The following is a 23,144-nucleotide window of genomic DNA, read 5'->3' as shown; positions in this document are numbered from 1 at the left end:
ATCACCACTTCTCTACCAACATCACCTATGGGCCCACGGTGTCTACCAGCGACCATGTACTTTGTCTTTGTGGTATTAATGATGAGTCAAATTCACGTTGTCTCCCTTTTGAAAGGCACGTATGCCCCTTCCACGGCTCGGCGATCAATCCCGATTATGTCGATATCGTCCGCAAATCCAAGAAGCATATACGAACGTGTGATAAAAGTGCCATTCTTATGCACGCAAGCTCTCCTTATTGCTCCTTCTAACGCTATGTTGAGCAATAGGTTTGAAAATGCAACGCCCTACATAAATCCGTCTAAGGTTACGAAGGATGTTGAAATCTCATCCGCAACCCGTATACTTGATTTCGAACCTTCCAACGTTTCATGAATCAGTCTCATCAGTGTGGCCGGAAAACCATGTTCTTCAGCTTCTTAATCACCTTCTTAACCTCATCTAGTGATGTAGGCTCCACAGCTTGGCCATCGTTGTCGATGTTTATTCTGATCTCCGATGCTCTTCCATTCCCACCATTCAGTAACGTTTCCATATGCTCTCTCCACTTGGCAACCACCATCGTTTTATCAATCAGCATGTATCTTCACAGTCGTTGCATATGACGGAAGACGGTGTTGTCTTTTAGTTCGCGAACCATTACTCGCAAGTAATCCAACTAGTTATGATTCATTATGCTTTTAACAGACAAATCAAATGTATATCTATCAAATCGACAGTAAATCACGAGTTTGTAGTAAAAAACCCTAGAAAGCCAGAAATATCGGTGCGAAAAAAGCTTTCTTTCCTAAAGCGAATTGAATCTGAACAGGTTCACGTATCACTTTAGCTTCGTTCACTCGCGAGCACGGCAAATTGGAGTAAATCAGCACTCTGATGCTCTCGAGCTTATTGTTTTGTTTTGTTCCAGTTGAGTAGACATGTTCGTCACTTTCTATCTCTGTTGTTCATCAAAATGGCAACCCCATCAACGCGATGAGGTAGTGCGACCCTGCTAAGGTAGCCTACTGAATTTTCAACTCACGAAAAATTTAGAAAGAGGAAATAGAGAATGATATTTTCGGCAAAGGACCAGGCAAAGAAATAAGGACAATGAATGGAAATGGAAATGTACCTGTAATGTCAGGACGTTGAAAGAACCCGAACTAGGATAGGCATTACCCAGACCGTATATTACTGGTGCACTGGACTGCGGAATTCGCTTTCATTTGGTCGTCGTCAAGTCAGAGTGGACCAAGTACACAATTTGGGAAAATCGGAATATTCTGTCATTAGATGTAAAAATATTTTATATCTTTCCACTCTGATCATATTAGATGAATGTTGTAAATTGGGAGATATATGTAATAAATTTACATTATTTACATTGGATGATCAATAAAAATCACCAAGTGCTTTTCACCATAACAACGTGAACGTTCATCGCGCAGAGGAATTCAATAAAATGCAAGATCTTCCAAGCGATTCGTCAGATTTTTGGCATAGAACGATTCTTCTTCAAATCCATCAACAGAAATTCGTAAATATTACATAATTTGATGCATCTGATTTTGATTTCTGGTTATTTGACTAGCTATTTGATTTTACTGATTGATTACTGCTTTTTTAAGTCGATTCCAGATCGGATGGTAGTTTTTAGTAGTCATATGGAGTTTGGATGGAATATCCTAGGCCTCGCCTGTTGGACCCGCATATTTCAGTCAGTACTCAAGTTTTTCACTTGGTCCACTCTGACTGAACGCAAATTTGAATATTTCTGACAATGCAATCATTAAATGATTTTTATTTTCCAAGAAATTTTTCAGTCAGAGTGTTTTTCCATGCTAATCACTTCACACTTCACTGTTTGAAAGTTAAACAAAGATTTGTGGAAATATTGAACCACACACTTTTTGATTTAAAAATTTGCAGAGTGTTAGACTTTAAGACCGTTTTTCTCAAAATATGAAAAATTTCCTTCGGTACACTCTGACTAATCGCTGACCATTTTATTTCGAAGCACGATCAAAGTAAGCGAAGAAAAACATCCCATCTGTATTAGTACATGATCGGAAATGTTTTGCAAGTTGTAACGCACTAATAAACTGAACCTGAAATACCGTTGAACAGTGCTGTTATATGACAAATTTTTGGATAAATGCTATCTTTTGTGATATCCTTCCATGCTAGATTAGCATCAGCAAATATTACCAACCGATAGTGATTCGGAAAAGGTCACCGGGAAAAACTTTTCCCGATTACTGTTTCCACGGGGAAGGATGATATTAGTAATATTCAATTGTCAAAGCCACATGATATTTATGACATTTAACAGCTCTGCCGTTGAAAAACTTGGAAACTGTAAAATTTTAGAGTAAATTTAAGGCAAAACCATCCAAAATGTCACTGACACCTGCGTATGGGCCCTTCCAATCATTAGAATTCAAAGTCTGAGAGACTTCCTGTAATAACTGGCGTTCCTCAAAGCATCAAATTCGGAATATTGCTCCAATACAATATTTTCAGAATATTTAGATGACGATTATTATTTAAATCGCTAATAAATGTATTTCATAGATTGATATATCGAGTGCAGTGGAAAACCTATATGTTCAATATCTTTATAAGTTTCGCCACATTCACTTTAATTAGAACCACTTATATTAATACGATATAAGGCAGCGTCCATTTATTACGTAACGCTAAAATTGAAAATTTTTGACAACCCTCCCCCCCCTCGTAACGCTTTTTGTATGAAAAATTTCAAATTTTTGTATGAGCCGTAACGCTTGACCCTACTCCCCCCTCCCCCTAGAGCGTTACGTAATTTGTGGATGCCGCCTAACTGGCTATTATACTTATAATAATTGAAAACTATTCTCGATAATGTACAAAAAAATTCTTCAACTGATAAAATTTTGAACCTAGCAGTTTATTTACGATAGGAAAAATAGAATGACGCCGCCGTCCTCTATCACTAGAATTTCAAGAAAACTGAGATTGGCGTGATGAAAATCAATATACAGTACTGACCCGATTTTGTCAGCCCCGATTTTTTCTGCCCCCGATTTTGTCTACCCCCGATTTTGTCAGCTTTTTGACCCGATTTTGTCAGCCTATTTTAAATTTGTCAAAAAATTGTTATCGTCATGTTTTACCACGTTTACATTAAAATTGATGATTATGTTTGATGTCATGCACGCATGGGCGTAGCCAGAGGGGGCAATGGCAATGCCTTTTATTATGTGTTAAAAATCGATATTACCATTATAAGGGAGGGGGAGCCCCTGATAAAAAAAACTGGCTACGGCCATGTCCATCGCCCTCTTTAAAGTCCATTTAACCATGTAACACATAAAAATTTATAAAACAGGAACAAAATAAAATGACCCGATTTTGTGAGGCTCCCCATTTTGTCAGCCTAAAATTCATCGAGGGGCTGACAAAATCGGGTCCTTACTGTATTACCGTCGGGGTAATTTGCAACAGGGGTAAAACTTGCAACACATCAACATGTAACCGAATTAAAGTTTTATATGGCATTGAGTTAAACTATTATAATTTATTATACTCTCCATTGATGTAAGCTATAAAACAGAAGATTTCTGCAAGAATTTGAGTAATCTTACCGTTTTGGTTTGTTTACTGGAGATGAAAACCATATTGCACGCTTGATCGTAAGAAAGTAAGACTGAAAATCGTTCCTCTCAGCACACAAATTGTAGAAATATACCATTCGAGGTATTAGCTATCAGTTACAGTACTTAGTAGTGTACGAAAATACAAGATAAAAGTTTGGTTAATTTTATGCTCAAACACTAAACAAATAAAAACCTTTTTGACAACCCTTGTTGGATAACTTCTAATTTCTAATTTCAAATTATTGCAATGCTTTATTAACTGTGAATTATTAAATGATTGAAATAACAAGTGATTAGTGGAGTTTTCGATGGAATTAGAACTGTGTGTTGCATATTACCCCACATCAGGAGTATTCAGTTCGATTTATTAGACAAATTTTAAAAACAGCAAATAGAAGCAGTCTACAACCCAGTCCCTTCGATGCAACTGAGGAAGCAAAAGGTGCTGCCAATTGTAGACAGTATTTCCGAATTTGTAGGATTAAGGCAGGAGAGCTTGAACTCCATAAAGGGAATTAAGGATTTTTTTCAAATCACAAAGAAAGAAGACTGCAGCGTTTTGTCGGAAACACATAGAGATCGCGAATTACTTTTGAAACATCTTGAAGTGAAAATGAATCAAGTTGTTATTGGAATGGAGCTAACTATACCAATGCTGATGAGGGTCCACATAAATTCTATTCTGCTTCTTCACCAACGGTAAGTACATAAACTGTGGGTTAAAGTTTCTCGAATCAACTGATGAAAAATCATATTTAATCGCTTCAACGAAGCTTCAATAGATTTTCAATACAAAACAGAGATTTCAGTATGTACATCGCATTATAAAAATAATGATTTTACTAAACCAAAATTAAACTATGCAGTCTATAAAAAACCTTCTAAATTATGCCTTCGTCTTGTGAACACAATAACACGTCATTTTCAATTCACTCCTGTTTGTGCAAACATTGTACCACAATTTGAAATATAATTAGTTTCTCTAGTTCTTGTCCAAAAATGAATTATCACTTCACACCCTTTAGCCATGTGCCACACATCTACTGCATCGTATTGTTTGTATGCAAAAATGTAACCAACAGCAATTTGCGACACAAATTGAACCAAAAACAGATCCAATGTTTCCCTCGAACTTTGAAGCACTGAGTGCGCTATGTCGTCACTCCAGGTGGCGCAACCAAACGAGCAGTGAGATAGGATTTTTTTCAGGTTCGTCGAGAGTCCAACATTCTTTCTACATATCTGCTTTCGCCACAAAATAGAAAATGTAATTTCCCGCGGCACGTGTTTTGTTTCATGGCGTTTCCAACCCATTTCTGCCTCCTGCCGTGTTTTGCCATGAGTTGCGCGCGACCCCGCTTCGTGTCCTCTGGCTGGCGGTGTGGTCTGAGTCTGGAGCGTCCTAAAGCGAACTAATGTGACCTTTTTTGCCGAAGCGTGTATGCCTTCGGCTTCGCCACCAATGCGAGCTAGGGAAGACGCACAGTGGTCCAAAGCTGGCCAAAAGTAAAACATACGAAGTTTTTAATTTAAGATATAAGCTGAAATCAAAGAATTTCAAACTCGCTTTCAAAATGAATAGCAAGTGTTTGAGCTTTTTTGCAAATAGTTAGTACGAATTTGTTATCCTCTGAAACGGCCTCTGAGTTGTTTCTGAATTGAGAAAAACGTATTTTAATTTATTTTTGCAGATCCTGCCATATAATTTTTATAGCAGTATCACAAGTGCGTTGAAATTGCCTTTTCTTTATGATTTTAAAACGAATCAAGAGTTTTAAACCATTGTTTGTAATAACTTTATTGGGGGTTGCGACTGGAAGTTGAAAACGTAAATTCTTGGTTGTCGGCTATCTCGCTGAATAAATTTGTAATAACGGATTTGAATTTTAACAATGGAATTAGTTACTGTTTCAATATCAAGCTTTGTTTGCAAAGAAATATTAAGATCAAGATTACTATCGATTTTTGTTGTATATGTATTTAAGTCGGCTCTAAGATAGTTGAAAGTGAAGCTGTTAGTATTGGGATAATTGAAACGCGATAGGGACATGATCAGAATCAAAGGGTTTCTAGAAGAGGAAATACAAATAGGTCTATCAGGGTATTGAATTGATAAATATCCTGGGGAGAATTCATCGAATAAAATCCTGGCATTATAATTGTTTTCAAATTGATCCACGAGCCTTAGCAATACCTCAAAAAGTCATGCTTTGAAAATTAATGGAAATTTTCTAACGATTCAAGCCAGATTTTCACTTCTGTTCAACATAAGTATGAAGTGCGTCCACTGTGCGACGGCAATCGTTACGGCTCTGAGGAACTTTTCCGGAGCGAATCAGCTTGAATCAGACCACAGTTTTTACAGGCAGCGGCTACTGGGGCTCATCATCAAACAAAATATGTTTTTCTCAAATTGGGTGGGTTGGATTTGGTTGCAGGCGCTCACCAAGCACATTGAAGTACTGGGCGATCGGAATCCAACACGCAGTCTACGAAGTGGGTGTTTCCGAGTTGGATGCGGGGGCGGTTCTGAATGTGTGTTTGATAAAACGTGGACACAAAGGATGAACCTTGGGAAATGAACTGCCAAGAACAAAAGCTGTGATTGTTGCGAGTGTTTGTTGTAAAATTACGTTGTTACTGTTCTCAAACAGTTGTTTGAGAAGATAGACTTTAATTTAAGAACATATTTATTACTATGTTAACGTTCATTTGAACACTTAGTGACTTTCCACTAAACTTTATTAGCAGCGTCAGTAATCGGGAATATTGTCATTGACTCTTTCACCGTGCGAAAAAATGAAACCAACAAGACGCCTCATTCATGCGAGACGAGAAGCACCATCTCGAAAATTGTCATATTCCATAGAAAAAAAAACATCAAGGAATTGAATGATGATAATTTTACCCGAAGTAATCGTGTATAAGTGCACTTTTGCCCCATTTTGTTCTGGAAAATGCGGTTTTTATAACTAAATATGCAGGGGATAGGCAAAATGTTGCATAAATTCAAATGCTTATAACTTTATGAAAAATTTATGATGCCTCTGGAAGCAGTTGACGGCAGATTTGATCTAGTTTTAACAACTTTATTAGTCATGCATATTGGTCATCGGACACCGGAGATATTCCAGAAATTCCAATGTCATGTCCAAGCGCCAGAAAACAGTTTTTTTTTTGTCATTTAAACGAGCCGGGCACTCAGTATTTTGCCGGGCTCGTTCATTGATCCTTCGAGCCGGATCGGAGGACAATCCAAGCCAATCAGCGACGGAGGCAAGTGGTCAAAAGCGGTGATTACGGAGGCCAGAAATGGAGGCAAAGTGATAGTGGTGGCGTTATAGCGGACACGCGTAGCGTAAAAAGGGTACGTCGCGACGGGAAGGATAAATCAAATCGAATTATCGCACCCTTTTCGGTCTATCGCGTTGTCAGGAAGGAGTATTTCGATCGATTTCTTGGTACCTCCGTCGTATATCCGCGTTTGGGTAGTGCATCGCGACGGGAAGAAGCAAATCGTTCGATCTTGTGCTACTCACGTTCGGTTCGCGTAGGAACGGCACACCGCGTCAGGAAGGATATTTCGAATCGATTTGTGTCGTTTTTCGTTTTTCGCGCGTAAAAAACCTAGAAGAGGATCTTCTGAAGCTGAAGCGTGTGATTGCGGTTCGCGGTGCGGTGTAAAAGTTCGTTGCGGAGTGCAATCACCAACGGGACTCTAATCAAGTGGCGGTGCGGTTGGAAACTCTAGATAGAATCTACAAGGAGTTCCAGCATGTGCAAAGCGAAGTAGATATGCTGGGTAGCGAGAAGTTTGAGGAGCACAACAAAGTTCGGACTGTTTTTGAGAATAGGTACTGTGATTTGAAGGGCTTTTTACTCTCGAAGGTAGCCAGCAGTGGACAGTTCCAGAAGCGTTAGCCGATATTCCACCAGAAGACTTGGCGATAAAATCCGTGCAAGATGATCAGTCGGTATCAACTTTTGGATTAGTGTGGGATTTTTTTTTTGCTTTTGCTGGCTCTACGTCCTTCAAGACATGACCTGCGCCACAATGTTACGCCAAGTAACTCGGTCCATGGCTGCTAACCTCCAATTCCTCGATCGCTCCACACTTCCAAGATCCTGCTCCACTTGGTCAAACTACCTAGCTCGTTGCGCTCCCCTTCGTCTTGTACCGGCCGGATTTGAGTTGAACACCATTTTTGCGGGATTGTTGTCCGGCATTCTCACAACGTGTCCCGCACATCGTACCCTTCCAGCTTTGGCGACTTTCGTGATACTGGGTTCACCGTAGAGTTGCGCAAGCTCGTGGTTCATTTTTCTCCTCCATACGCCGTTCTCACATACTCCGCCGACGATCGTCCTAAGCACACGTCGTTCAAAAACTCCTAGCACTTGCTGGTCCTCTTCGAGCATTGTCCACGTCTCATGCCCGTAGAGGACTACCGGTCTTATTAGCGTCTTGTACATGGTACACTTAGTACGGAAGTGAAGTTTACCAGACCGCAAGGTCTTGTGGAGTCCATAGTAAGCACGACTTCCGGCAATGATACGTCTTCAAATTTCTCTGCTGCAGTTCGAGGATTCTACCCCATTACCCCGAATACCATTACCCCGAATGCCACTAACCCGAATGCCATTACCCCGAAATCCAAATCCCCGAACGACCCATAGCCCCGAATGACATTACCCCGAATTCGAAAATCGTGGGGAAATGCCACCAACGTCATCATGTCAACATAATTGTAAATTCGGGGAAATAGCATTCGGGGTGATGGAATTCGGGGTAATGGTACATTCGGGATAATGGAATTCGGGATAATGGCATTCGGGGAAACGGGATTCGGTGTAATGGGGTAGAATCGATCCGAGGTAGACGAATTCGTCCACCATCTCAAACTCATCCCCGTCGATCGTCACGCGTCTGCCTATGCGAGCTCTATCGCGCTCGGTTCTTCCAGCCAGTAGATATTTCGTCTTCGACGTATTTACCTTCAATCCAACCCGATCTGCTTCACGTTTCAGCTTGGTATACTGTTCAGCAACCAGCTGGAACGTTCTTCTGACAATGTCCACGTCGTCAGCGAAACAAATGAACTGGCTGGATTTATTGAAGATCGTGCCTCGCATGTTGAAGCCCGCCCGTTTTATAACACCTTCTAGCGCAATATTGAACAGGAGGCAGGAAAGACCATCGCCTTGTCGAAGTCCTTTGCGTGTTTCAAACGGGTCCGATAATGCACCCGATATCTTCACACAGCACTGTACACTATCCATCGTTGCTTTGATCAGTCTAGTCAGTTTCCCGGGAAAACCATTCTCGTCCATAATCTTCCATAGCTCTTCGTGATCGATGGTATCATAGGCCGCTTTGAAATCGATGAATAGATGGTGCGTAGGGACTTGATATTCGCGACACTTTTGGAGGATCTGCCGCAACTTGAAGATTTGGTCTGTCGTCGATCGCCCATCCACAAAACCGGCTTGATTACTTTCCACAAATCTGCTTGCCAGTGGCGATAGACGGCGGAAGATGATCTGGGAAAGCACTTTATAGGCTGCATTAAGAATGGTGATCGCTCGATAGTTCTCACATTCTAACTTGTCACCATTTTTGTATATTGGGTATATTATTCCCTCCTTCCACTCCTCCGGTAGCTGTTCTGTATCCCAGATCCTGGCTATCAATCGGTGCAGACAAGTGGCCAACCTGTCCGGGCCCATTTTAATAAGTTCCGCTCCAATACCATCCTTTCCAGCTGCTCTGTTGTTCTTGAGATGTTTGATAGCATCCTTAACTTCACCTATTGTGGGAGTTGGCACGTCTCCCTCATCCGCCGTACTGATGAAGTCATTCTTCCTGCTGTCTTGATCTTCCTCCTCTGCGCCGTTTAGGTGTTCATCGTAATGCTGCTTCCACCTTTCAATCACCTCACGTTCGTCCGTCAAGATACCTCCATCCTTATCCCGGCACTTTTCGGCTCGCGGCACAAAGCCTTTGCGGGATGCATTTAGTTTCTTGTAGAACTTTCGTGTTTCTTGAGAACGATACAGCTGCTCCATCTCTTCGCACTCCAACTCTTCCAGGCGGCGCTTTTTATCCCGGAATAGATGGGTTTGCTGTCTTCGCTTCTGATTATATCGTTCCACGTTTTGACGGGTGCCTTGCTGCAGCATCATCGCCCGAGCTGCATTCTTCTCGTCCAAAACCATCTGACACTCCTCGTCGAACCAACCGTTCCGTCGATTTGCTTCCACGAACCCAATGGCACCTTCCGCTGCGTTGTTTATGGCTGCTTTGAGACTACTCCAGCAGTCCTCAAGAGGGGCTTCGGTGAGCTCTCCCTCTTCCGGCAACGCTGCTTCAAGGCTTTGCGCGTAATCAGTTGCGACTTCGGGTAGCTTGAGTCGTTCCATATTGTACCGTGGCGGGCGTCGGTACCGAATGTTGTTCACAACGGAGAGTCGTTGGCGCACTTCAACCGTCACTAGGTAGTGGTCCGAATCGATGTTTGCGCCGCGATAAGTTCTGACGTCGATAATGTCCGAGAAGTGTCTTCCATCAATCAAATCGTGGTCGATTTGCGATTCAGTTTGTTGGGGTGATCTCCAGGTGTACCGTGTGGGATACAAGGACCGATATGTTACGGTTCAACGTCGACCTTCCACTACCGGCAGCCGTTCTCACGAAGAGGATTGGTATCTCCTACATCGCCAAGATCTTCGATCCTCTCGGCCTTGTTGGCTCCGCAATAGCTACGGCAAAGCTATTTATGCAACGTTTATGAAAGCTCAAGAACGAAGATAAGTCCCCGTACGAATGGGACCGTCCACTACTGGATAAGCTGCAAGATGAATGGACGCAGTTTCATGCAACACTCCCGATTCTCGCTGAAATCAAAATTCCCTGCTTCGTATCACTGCCTGATGTTTCTTAAACCGAGCTACATTTATTCTCCGAAGTAACGTATGGAGCTTGCTGCTACGTCCGTACGTTGAATGCAGATGAGGTGAAGGTTCAACTGCTGACATCGAACACGCTCGCAACGAAGCACACCATAGCGCGGCACGAACTCTGCACCGCCGTTTTATCTACGAAATTGTATCACAAGGTGCGGCAGTCGATCAAAACCCCAGCAGAAGTATTTTTCAGGACCGACTCCACCACCGTCATCCAATGATTGAAATGTCCACTAAGCCGGTGGAAAACATTTGTTGCAAATCGTGTTTCCACCATCCAATCTTCCACCGATGTTTATTCTTGGTAACAGGTGCCAGGAGTAGAAAACCCAGCTGACGAGCTGTCCCGTGGTCTGCCACCCACGGATCTCATCAACCAAACCAGATGGTGGAAGGGCCTGCAGTGACTATCGGAATTCCTAAATCGTTGACCAATTTTGATTGATCCAGTAGGAGAATCCACCACAGCCATCGAAGAAGCTCGGAAGGTAACACTCACCACGATCATCGCCCCAGAAGATCAACTACCCGATCAGCTTTTCACACGTTATTCGACATACACAAAACTTCGCCATGTTTTAGCGTACTGTCTGAAGTACATCAACGCCCTACGAGCAGCAGCACGAACTTGAAACAAGTCAAGTAGCAGCATTCTGTCAACAGCCGACCTTGAAGCCGCAGATCGTGCACTAGTTCGTCTTGCCCAATCACAACTCTACGCGGAAGAGCTAACCACTGATAAGAATTCGCTGAAGTCCTCCTCGTTCAAACTGCTGAAGCCTCATGTCCACGATGGCGGAATCCTCCATGTCAGTAAACACCTTTTGAATGCCGAACTTCCGGATATCGTCAAGCATCCAATGATTCTATCTGCAAAACATCCCTTGGCAGAACTGTTCGCCCAACACTATCACAAGGTTCTGCTCCACGCCGAACCGCAACTGATGCTGGCAACAATGCACCAGAAATATTGGGTCATCGGAGGAAGGAATCTTGTTCGTTGTACGTATATGTACAACGGTGGTCAAGTGCTTCCAGAACAAACCCATCCTCTTTCAGCAGAGTACAGCACTCGGACAACGGGACCGCCTTCAAGGGAGCAGCTAATGCTTTCCATCGAATTTTCGAGATGCTGAAATCTAGTGATGCAGACCGAAATCAGATCCCGACCTGGTGCGCTGAAAAGCAGATCCAGTGGAAGTTCATCCCTCCCCGCGCACCATACTTTGGCGGATTGTGGGAAGCCGCGGTGAAGTCAGCAAAGCACCATCTCCTGCGTGAAATCGGTAGCATTAGTCTGCCGTATGAAGATATGGTTACGTTGCTGGCGCATATAGAAATGTGCCTCAACTCGATGCCGTAGACTCCAATCCCGTCCGATCCCGCTAATTTGAATGTGCTGACACCCGGTCTCTTCCTGGTGGGATCAAACCTTCAAGCTGTTCCAGAACGAACCTGCGTCGATACTCCAGACAATCGGTTGAACCACTGGCAGTTCACCCAGAAGCTGTTCCAGCGTATTTGAGTTCGTTGGTATTCCGAATACCTCGCACAACTTCAGTCACGTGCAACGAAAGATTGTAAATCACCAGTCCCGGTCCGGGTGGGCCAAATTGTTATCATCAAGGACGAAAATCGGGCTCCTGTGCAGTGGCCGCTTCGAAGAATCACCCAATTGCATCCAGGGAAGGGCGGTGTTGTTCGCGTCATTACTATGAAGACTGTAAGGGTATGCGATATGGATTTTTTCCATGTCGATACGAAACGAAACGATACGCGGAATATCTTGCGCTGATAATGACGAAACGAAACGAAATTTAAAAATGTTTCGTGTAACCCGATACGAAATCAAATATCTCACGGAATTTTTCGAAACGAAACGAAATTTTTGAATTTATTTCGCGGAATACACGTTAAAGTTTTTTTTTTCTTATCGAAAGCTGGAAATTTGACAATAGGCCTATTATGCGTTGCAAAAAAAAAAAATGATTCCTGGAAAATCGAACGACTTCGAATGGTAAATTTTCCAGGCTTCTGATCAAAGTCACCTCTGTGCGTCGTTAGGTGCAATAGCTTGTTTGGAATGATTTGACGTCTCCCCTTGTGCTCAATATCACTGATGTTTTTATATCTTCTTATTTGATTCATAGTTCTTTTGCTACAAAAACGTACTATTCTGGATGAAAATAATTACAAACTTCATGTCGGTCCAACTACAGCAGGCCTGCCCAACCTTTTTGAACCGCGAGCCACATTGCAGGAATAATTTTGTGCCGGGGGCCACATTTTTAAACGTACAAATATTCCCATGAAGTTTGACGAAAGTCAGTAAATGAAGTTCATAAAATCTGACGAAAATCAGTGAATCGAGTAAATTTTATTTGAAGAAATGGATAAGAAGATAATTGCTGCTAAGCATTCTGCTGGACATTGTGAGAGTCCCTTTCAAAATTATATAATGTACTAGTCCAGAATATTTTGAAAAATTTACTTCAGAAATTGTGAATCCTGTAAGAATAAAATCAAACATTTTTTTTAGAATCGTACTCGAAATTCTGTCAGAATCCGACCTAATGTTATTAGCATAATCTAGAATGTGCTAGAATCCTGTTCAAGCTTTTGCGAAAATTTTAGTCAGTATGTCCAAGATTTTACAACTTTCGTGCCTACACGCAAAAAAAATGTGCGGTAAAAACTACTATTTTAGGGGGTTAACTTAAGCGCTCGCACCGGCAATTTTCAGCAGACCAGAAATGCGCTTGATTTTACCATGTATGTACACTGAGAACAGCGTTGCGGTTGAAAATACTATATCAGAGGGTTAAATTAAATACACAACGCCACTTGATTTGTGCAGACTAAATTCGCATTTATTTAGAATATTTTGTGCATTCAATTTTACCATGGCACCATTTGTATAGTAAAAATTACTATATCATGGTTAAAAACGCAGCAGACTAGAATCGAACCGAGGATCTGGCGATTGTCAAGCGCGAACGCTAGCCGCTCGGCTATCGATGCGGTTGGATTGAGAGTGAACAAAACGCAAATAAAAAGCGTTCATGATAGCTCAATCGTGGTTGGAATAGTAAATTTAAAAACACGTTCATGGTTCTCATTACTGCAACGCTTGTTTCAGTGTAGTCGAAATCAGATTGTTGTAAATTATTTCTGTCAAATGTACCAGTAATGTGGTGGGATGTACCGTAAACATAGTAAATTGGTCTGAAATTGTATGGTAGTTTCAAGAATGGGCGTAGTCAGCTATAATAGTAATTTTTGCCACAGAATTTTTTCCCGTGTAGGATTCCTTAGGAATCTCAATAATCATTTTGAAATGCCATTTAGAAATATTGAAAAATGCTTATTTTTTCGAAACAAACCTGCTCATAATTTTATTATATATTCGTTTAGTTTTCTGTCATATGTTACATAACGTAATGTTGTAATCTTGTCCCGGATTTTACAAAATTATGAATTGAATTCGTTGAAAATTTTGGCTATGGAATCCTGGTAAAAATTCTGTGAGAATCCAGTCAATGTTATTCGCTAAAATCGTGCACGGGAAAAAAATCTGGGGTAAAAACTACTATTATAGTTGACTACGCCCATTCTTGAAACTACCATGCAATTTCAGGCCAATTTACTATGTTTACGATACATCCCACCACATTACTGGTACATTTGACAGAAATAATTTACAATCTGATTTCGACTACATACACGCTAAGAAAATAAGATACTAGATTGCTTAAATATCATTCTAAAACCATATTCGGTCTATTCACTCATTGCGCTGCATGTTAATGTATTAAGCTTTGGCTAGTATAAACGTATTTTATATCTGAGAATGATTTTTTGAAAATTATGCATTTAAGGCATAAAATTCTAAAATCCTATATGATGAATAAAAATAAGCCATTTTCTTTAGTAACAGTAAACAAAGGCAGGAAAAAAGGAAAAAATGGGAAAAGCGCATGTATTTCTTTGTATTTGAATCATATCTTGGTGTATCTTCCAATCTTTTTAACTTTGGTCACAATCAATTTCCCACACTTGTCGCAGCTGTTGCCGACTTGCTCGCGAAGGTCGGAATGGAGCTCTCCCATAAAATAATCTGGAAAATGTTTAACAGAATGATCACAAAATGTCGATACGGATACGGTAATAAAACTTACCATCATATTCGTAATTATCGGTTTCTCATTTTACTCTCAAATGCTGAGCTTTTAATGGCTTTCTGTGGCAACTTTCCAAATGTCTCTGATGATAGCTGAACACGACACAATGGCGAAACTGGATGCAGACTGGTAGTGCTGGTAATAAACGGCTAGGCATCTACTTCAAGCATTTTGCCCACGTATCCGTTTTCCTTTCCGAGATTCATTCGAGAAACAGCATGAAAAAGCACTCGTATTGAAAAATAACTAAAACGCGTATTATTTGTAAGAATGCTGGAAAACGCGATGTTGTGTTGATACCGTACCGAACAAATGAAATTATATATTGAACAAGTCCCAAGATTAGCAAAATTCACTTCATAAGCACAACAAAAAATAAATCGTGGATAAGCATGGTAAAGTATTAAATTTAATCATTCAGTGAATAATTTCCAATCTTCTCAATGATTAAAAGAGCTTTATATTGAAAAAATAATATATCGTACACTAACTAGTATTTTCGTTTTTCTCCGTGCAGGCTTTTTACAATTTCCAGATTATTTTATGGGAGAGCTCCATTCCGACCTTCGCGAGCAAGTCGGCAACAGCTGCGACAAGTGTGGGAAATTGATTGTGACCAAAGTTAAAAAGATTGGAAGATACACCAAGATATGATTCAAATACAAAGAAATACATGCGCTTTTCCCATTTTTCCTTTTTTCCTGCCTTTGTTTACTGTTACTAAAGAAAATGGCTTATTTTTATTCATCATATAGGATTTTAGAATTTTATGCCTTAAATGCATAATTTTCAAAAAATCATTCTCAGATATAAAATACGTTTATACTAGCCAAAGCTTAATACATTAACATGCAGCGCAATGAGTGAATAGACCGAATATGGTTTTAGAATGATATTTAAGCAATCTAGTATCTTATTTTCTTAGCGTGTGCCTTTCTCATAATCCTGTCAAAGATGAATGTCGGAAAAAGTCATGGTAGAAACATTGTTGAAACATCCATAATTTGAAATTGAGAATTTGAATGAATTAAGTATCTAGGTTTACAACAAAGATGGTTAGATGGAAAAAGATAACCGACTCTGGTCTTTTCCAGGCGACATGAACAGCTCTGGTGAGTCAAAAGCCAACTAAAACGTAACGTTCTCCTAGTCCAGATGTCGAAATGTTCGTTTATGACATTTACACTTAAAAAAAGATACACAGCTCACACGGGGTTGTTCGATATTCCCAATTATCTCTGAATGCCATAAAAAGTAAGAAAAAAAAGAAACCAGCACAGGAGTGATTTTTTAGCATTACACAAATTTTGTGTTGGTTTAGAAGAGCCAGATTTTGTGTGGGTCGCACTCATTTCTGTGTATCTTTCTTTTAAGCGTGTTTGTTTTGATTTCATCCTCTTGCTCATCGTTTTTCAATTGCACAATGATTTGCATTAAGCCGAAAATAAAGTTTACGCGCTTTTCACTCAACAGATGGCATTAGTGTTACTTGAATAGTGTGTCGTCAGCAAAATGTATGGAAAAATAAAGAGTCGGTCATCTTATTCCCTTTAACCATCTTTGTTAACAACCAAACAATTCAAATAATTACTTTGCTAAAATTTCAGATTTAAAATAAATTGAAAATTAAATAGGCTTAGTATGTTCTAGAATGGTAGAATATTCAACGGGCCAAATATGAGAAGAGTCTTCGAACCCTCCGCGGGCCGCAGAAAATGAAGTCGCGGGCCGGATGCGGCCCGCGGGCCGTACGTTGGGCAGCCCTGAACTACAGCGTCCCGATGAACAATACAATTGGTAGAAGACTAGCTGCGAAAGTTGGCAATTGGGCACGGTTGTATAACTGCTATTAAAGATCTCTGCCTATAGCAATACCGTTTTGCTTCGAATTGCCGGACGCTTCGAAAGCCGGACACTATGACTGTTTTTACATTTTTAATAATATAAATTCAAATTTTTCTATGTTCATTATGTACAAAACTGTTCTTCAACTTTAATTGTATGTTATAGTTGTTAATATATCGCAGTAGGCTGCAATATATTAAAAATGGAAATAAAAAACAAAATGCGTATCGATACTCCACACATTTCAGTCCTTGCTAGATTGCATCTTACAATTGCCGTTGAAGGAAGATTCGATATAAATTGAATTGAAAACAGTGTTATTGTGCAAAATCGCGTTTTGAGTGAAGAGCTAACTATTGTGCCTTATTGCTGTGAAGTGGAAATGAACAAAAATGCTCGGATTAATAGTTTCATGTGAAAAATTCTCAGTGTCCGGATTAAGCAGCATATTATTTGACTGCTTCGAAAGCCGGACGCACACGAATATTTGAAGAAAACTAAGTTTAATTCAGTTCATTGGGAGCTGTTGTGTCTAGTTAACCAACGAACATTAATTTTTGAACATTACAAAGAAGAAATTGTGTTACTTTTGTATCTGATGCATTAAATCAAGAGTGTGACCATGAATCAAACTATAGGTGGAGTAATGCATTGTGAATACAGGCGCTAGCATAAGGAGAGTGAAGTAATTTTTGCCAAAACTTTGTGTACCTTTCTGGCAGCTTCTGCGTTTTTCCGACTCGAGACTTTTGTGATTACATATAATAAACTGTTCAAAATTATGGAACATAGAGTTGGTGTATTGAATTTTATACAAAATATACAAAAATTTAGTCAAAAAGAGGTGTCCGGGATTCGAAGCAAAAGTGTCCGGATTTCGAAGCAACCAATTATTAGTGTCCGGATTTCGAATCAAGACACATCTCATGTTTTAGCATATTTATACGTTTTTTGTGCAACAAATCACTATTTTTATTACATCATGCAATAGAATAAACATTTAACTTCATGATAAACCACAGAAAATAAAGGAAATATAAATTATGAATTATAAAAATGGTGCATGAAGTTAACCCGGTGCTTAAGTGTCCGGATTTCGAGTCAAAACGGTACAATGCCTTCAGATTTAAATTTTGAATCACCGTTAAGAAAGGAAGCTTTCAATGTTGTGTTTAAATTAATAACTCGAAATCCCATAAATTACTAGTCTCTATGTGCCGTCTCGGATCCTTTTTTACGGAACCATTTTGGTTCCCAGCTGAATAGGATTGGAAAACTTTTCTCCAAAAACATGATCAGTCTTAGGCGTGACATGAAGATGTGTAGTGGAGGAATGACGATGTTTTAATGAAACTGGATTCAACGCACACTGCGTGACTTTTGTTCTGTGCGGAGATAGCTCGTTGCGCGTTATTTCCGCGAGCCTGTCCAAATTTTTAAATATACCCGCAATAATAACGTCTTTTTAAATCCTCTACCATATGGAAACCTTAGCGTTGCTCAGCGGAATCCTTACATGTTTTGGTAAAACTCTTTTCTGTTTGTTTGAAATCTTCTTAATAACTTTATAAGGTTTCATTTCAACATAGCTGACACTCACACAATGTCAATGAGTGGGTTTAATTTAAATGTAGCAACTAAGAAGTGGGTCGAAAAGCAGTTACAGTGGATCCACAATTAAGAATCGTCCGCAATTTATGAATCAGATGACTTTAAATGACAAAATAACAACAAAAATCAACACAAAACATCACGTAAACAATTTTACTCAAAATAAATTAAGGTACCCCGGGGCAAGTGGGACATAAAAAAACGATAGTTCAAACAAATTGTTCAATAACATTTTGAAAATCCATATTTCTCAAATCCAACAACACCATCACTTTTTGGCAACACATTTGCTGGTGTGTGCATGAATTTGGTCAAATAAGTTCGAAATTGTGAAAACTTTTGAAGAAAGTTTTAGAATGAGCCATTGGACGCAGTTACCTCGCCAAACGGGGCAAGTGGGACACATCCAGTTTCATGCGTCAATCCACATCAGTAAGACAACCATTACAATAATAGGATTGTTAAATCATAGATATATAATTTTGAGTAAATTTTTGATGTACATAAGGGATCAATCATAAAATACGTAACGCTTTAGGAAGAAAACGTGTGTTTAATAGTATGTCCCGTCACACTTAATATTAACTGAAAAATCCTAAATAAAAGTGTTAAAAGGAATAAAACTCGTTCAAAATATATCATTTATAAGTTATTAATTAAAAGTAGCGCATAAACTTTCAATAATTTACGAAATTGTAATATGTTCTGTTATTATTTATATACATGGCAGAAAACCACTTAATGGGGAGGAATTGTTTTCCGTTACTACTAAATTTGGTAGAAATAACTAATAAAGTTCAATTAAAACAAAAAAGTAATCGTTCTCATGATGCATTTCAAATTTCATCCCAGTCTTTGTTCAATTTCGAATTCGTATTTCAAAAATTTAAAAATAAATAAAACATATATATGTAGAAGAATTACACATTTCTTCTCCCTCTTACGCAATTACGTAAGTTGAGATTGATCTTTTTTGATAAAAATCATTTGTTTGAATGTTTTAATGCTACTCTATGAGAAAATGTTTGAAACATGTAGGAAAAGTTTTGATTATGGTGCTAGTTTTGATAGGTCCCACTTATCCCAGGTATGAACATATTTTAGGGTAAGTTAGACCATCAAACATTTCATATGAAATGAAAACAAAATACCGGTTTATCGTTAGCAGCTTGTAAAAATACTTAAAATTGTAGCTTACTGATGGATATTCGATTTATAACACATTTATTTTTTGCGAGCCAATGCAAAACGTAAAACGTGTCACAATTTATCAAGCAAGTTGAAAATGGCGCTGAATTGACAACTGTTACATGAAAGACATGGTAATAAAAATAAGATTTTTTTTTTGTACTTAATACATACCTTGTCATTGTATCTTCAACTTTCTAGACGAATACCCCCATGAAAAACTTTTCCTAAGTGAGCTATGACGGAACGTCCCACTTACCCCGGATTCTCACTTGCCCCGCGGTACCTTATAAGCGAAAATGTTTCCGTGATGTTTTGTGCTATTTTTTACTGTTATTTTGTCCTTTAAAGGCATCTGATTCATAAATTGTGGGTGATTTTTAATTATGGATTCACTGTACTAACATTTAAAACAATCTCAAAAATATTGAGAGGAGTCCAAAATTAATTTGATTTTTAGAAACGCCTTACACATTTTTTAATCATGTGGATATGCTAATATATACCATAAAACACGGAATAATGATATTAATTTTTTTTTGCTGTACTTTATGCTTTGTGGCTTGAATGAATGTGATTGGGGACACAAGTCGATAAGTGATCATGAAAACACTAAACTGAGAAGCAGACTCTTTCCCAGTTGGAACACAACGCAAGAAAAAAGAAGAAAATTAAGTATAACAGAGGAATCACTGGAATATTTGCTTTAGTATTTGCTGGAGTGTTGAATTAAATTAAATTTTAAAAAATCCATCAACACATACCTAAGAAATCAATCAAGAAAAATTCAAAAGAACTGCAAAAGTAATAAACTCCAAGAGATATTGCGACAGCAACTTAACCAGGATTGCCTGTTGGGGTAATTTAGAAGTTCCTAATAAATTTTCTGGAAAAGCCTTGCATAAACTGTGAATTAATTCTTGGAGGGATCAAATCTGGATGAATGCAAACTTTTAGAGTAAAAATTGTAGAAAATACTGAAAGTATTTCTATTATTTAGTAGAGCAAATACTGGAGAAATGAACCTATTCCAAAATCTGTGAAGGAATTTCTGGACGATTTCTGGAAGAAATAAAGATTGTTGATATTATCTCATTTTCAGATTCTTTGTTTAAAACTGACTACAAATTTTTTTTCACTGAATTTTGAGCCTCGTGAGTATTTTAAAAAATATTTTAAAAATTCGAAAAAAAAAGTTTTGAACCTGGACTGCATAGCATAGAGGAAACGCAAATAAGATTGACAAGTTCACCCATGTTCGTTCAGACAATCCGTCTTTCAATGAGCTAAATTTAATGTTTGGCTTATTTTTTTTTCTCGAGATCTAGATGTGCGAAAATTGAAAAATAAAAATTGTTGCGCTTTTCTATTGTGAAATACCCTAGATACCCCACCAAACTTAAATCTAGATCCGGAACCAATTTTGATGGTGCTTGCAATGCATGAATCAAATTAATAACTGATTTGTGATTTTTACTAAAACAAATCATCAAAATCGATCGAAAGATGGCAAAACTGGAGGGTTTTGAAACTTGATGTCGGTATTGAAAAGGTTAAGACCTTTGCCTTGCGTCATTTGGTTTCCAATACTTGTAATGATATATTATCAATATTCGTATTTTTTTTAATAGGGGGTCGTGAGGAAATTATGTAACGTTATAAGAGGAGAGAGTAGTTGGTGGTGTGGTACAGCGTGAATAAACCTAGATTTATTTTTCTATATAAAATAATGTATGTATCTTCCTTGTTTAAGGTGAATATAAATCGAAGGCATACCTCAGAATTTCAAGAGCACAAATCTAACGAACCCTACAGCGATTCAAGCTGAACACTTGATCGATTGGCCATCGAGTAACCAATCAATAGATTTTTCAGCTTGAATGGACGTCTGGTTCTTTAGATTTGTGCTCTTGAAGATTTGAGGTGTGGCTTTGGATCACCCAATTCATCGCGATTTTTTACGGTGACAGCGACAAACAATCTCTGCGATTTCACTGCTACATGTAGAGTTTTATGAGACAACAACGAAATCGCGGAGAGCCTTAACTCATTGATGCGTGCTAGTAGTTTTCTCTTCTATTCTCCCGCTGTTCTTATGCAGAGTTAAAAGTGACGTCATAGCGGGAAAGCAAGAGAGAGAACTAATGCGCGCATCAATAATCTGCACCACCTGAGCAAAAACCAGAACATCAGAGACTCACGCTTCGCAGCTTTTTTTGACATTTGTGTACAAACAATTTTTGCGATATTTTAACGGATTTGCTCAAAAGGACACGCGATGTTCCCCGGAGGAAACCGTGGTTGCGGTTGTTCATCAAACGCAGTTGTTCCTTTCCCGGGCTATTCGCCGCGTGGAATTTCGGGCAAATGGGCGTGTTTGGAAACTTCACAACGGCAGTGCAGTTTATCATATCCTGCGGACCAGTCAATACTACAGTCATCCCACAGTTATGGATAGCACACAGATATGGATCAAAGTTGGATTAAACGGAGAATACCTCATCAAATAGAGTACACAGCTAAAAATATGTTGTAAATTTAAGTTTATTTTCATGCACATATTTGGAGCATCAAAATCAACCTAAATTTCAACGACCAATCAATTATTTTTTAATCGAATTTACTTTAAATTTACACGATCATGTAATATTCAACCATTTCTAGTTGAAAATTGAATGTATATTCATTTAAATTTACATTATGCTGTAACAACACACGAATTTGATTTATTTTTACAGTAGGCTTCAGTTTACATTACATTTAAAATTAAATATGTTTTTCTGTGTAGCAATTACGCAGAACCCATTTTACCTACGCGAACCATAAATCTATACAGCATCGCAATCAACAATAACATGCTTAAACACATTTGTTCCATTCGTAGGAAATAAAATGTCATACATATGCCTAGAAGCGTCGATTCATATTTGTGGGGCATTGAAACCCATACCACAGTTATGAATCTAAGATAAGACGATTCCTAAAGAAACGCTAAAACGTATGCTTCCACTAGCACACCATTCGTTTGCCTCGCAGATAATTTGCTGTTATAGTTTTCTGATCCATGATGTGAGTCGATTTGATCCATACTACGGACCCATTTTTGACTGGTAGCTGCTAGGAGTAGAAGCGAACGCTTTGCTTTTTTTTGTTAGAAATTAAACTCGAATTTCGCGAAATTCCGTTTTATTCCGTTTGTTTTCAATTTTCCGTGGAAATATTTTAACAATTTGGCGAAACGAAACGAAATAGCAAAATACTAATTTCGCCAGTGCGAGTTCCGTGGAATTCCGCGGAATTTCGTTTCGAAGCGTATTTGACGGAATCATTCGGTATTTCGCATACCCTTAGAAGACTGCCAATGCCGACGGCGTAGTGAAGCCAGTTGCGAAGGTCGCAATTCTACCTATTCCAATGGATGTTGAACTAGAACAATCCACAAGCAACAGATTCTTCAAAAACCAGTAGAGTTGTCCGGAACATGCTCAACGCGCTTTTGAAGCGCTATCAGGTGATTAGCGTGTCCATAAATTATCATCTATCCTTCCATCTACCGGGTCTTCCGTTGTTTCTAGATCGTCTATGACCTCAATTCATCAACCTCGATCATCGATCGCCGCTGAAATTCATTATCAGCCTGATCACCATCAATGCCGTCAAAAGGTCCAGCAATTAACAACCCAAGATATGCTTCAAGTATCCTGCAGCTTCAAAGACCGGTAGAGCAGTCCGAAAC

General features: G+C 39.1%; 1 protein-coding gene and 1 long non-coding RNA gene across 2 annotated transcripts in view; both read right to left on the bottom strand.

Annotated features, from left to right (window-relative positions):
- LOC5568884 (photoreceptor-specific nuclear receptor) overlaps positions 1–23,144 on the bottom strand; it is a 115,957-nt gene that overhangs the window by 19,683 nt on the left and 73,130 nt on the right. The gene's annotated exons all lie outside the window — the stretch shown is intronic.
- On the bottom strand, positions 14,556–15,271 carry LOC110676741. Its single transcript, XR_002500679.1, has 2 exons — positions 14,762–15,271; positions 14,556–14,700 (listed from the first exon to the last, which is right to left on the bottom strand). It is a non-coding gene; the product is annotated as an uncharacterized LOC110676741 (long non-coding RNA).

The sequence above is a fragment of the Aedes aegypti genome, chromosome 2 (genome assembly GCF_002204515.2).
Source record: "Aedes aegypti strain LVP_AGWG chromosome 2, AaegL5.0 Primary Assembly, whole genome shotgun sequence".
NCBI lineage: Eukaryota > Metazoa > Arthropoda > Insecta > Diptera > Culicidae > Aedes > Aedes aegypti.
This window is presented reverse-complemented; position numbering and strand designations above follow the sequence as displayed.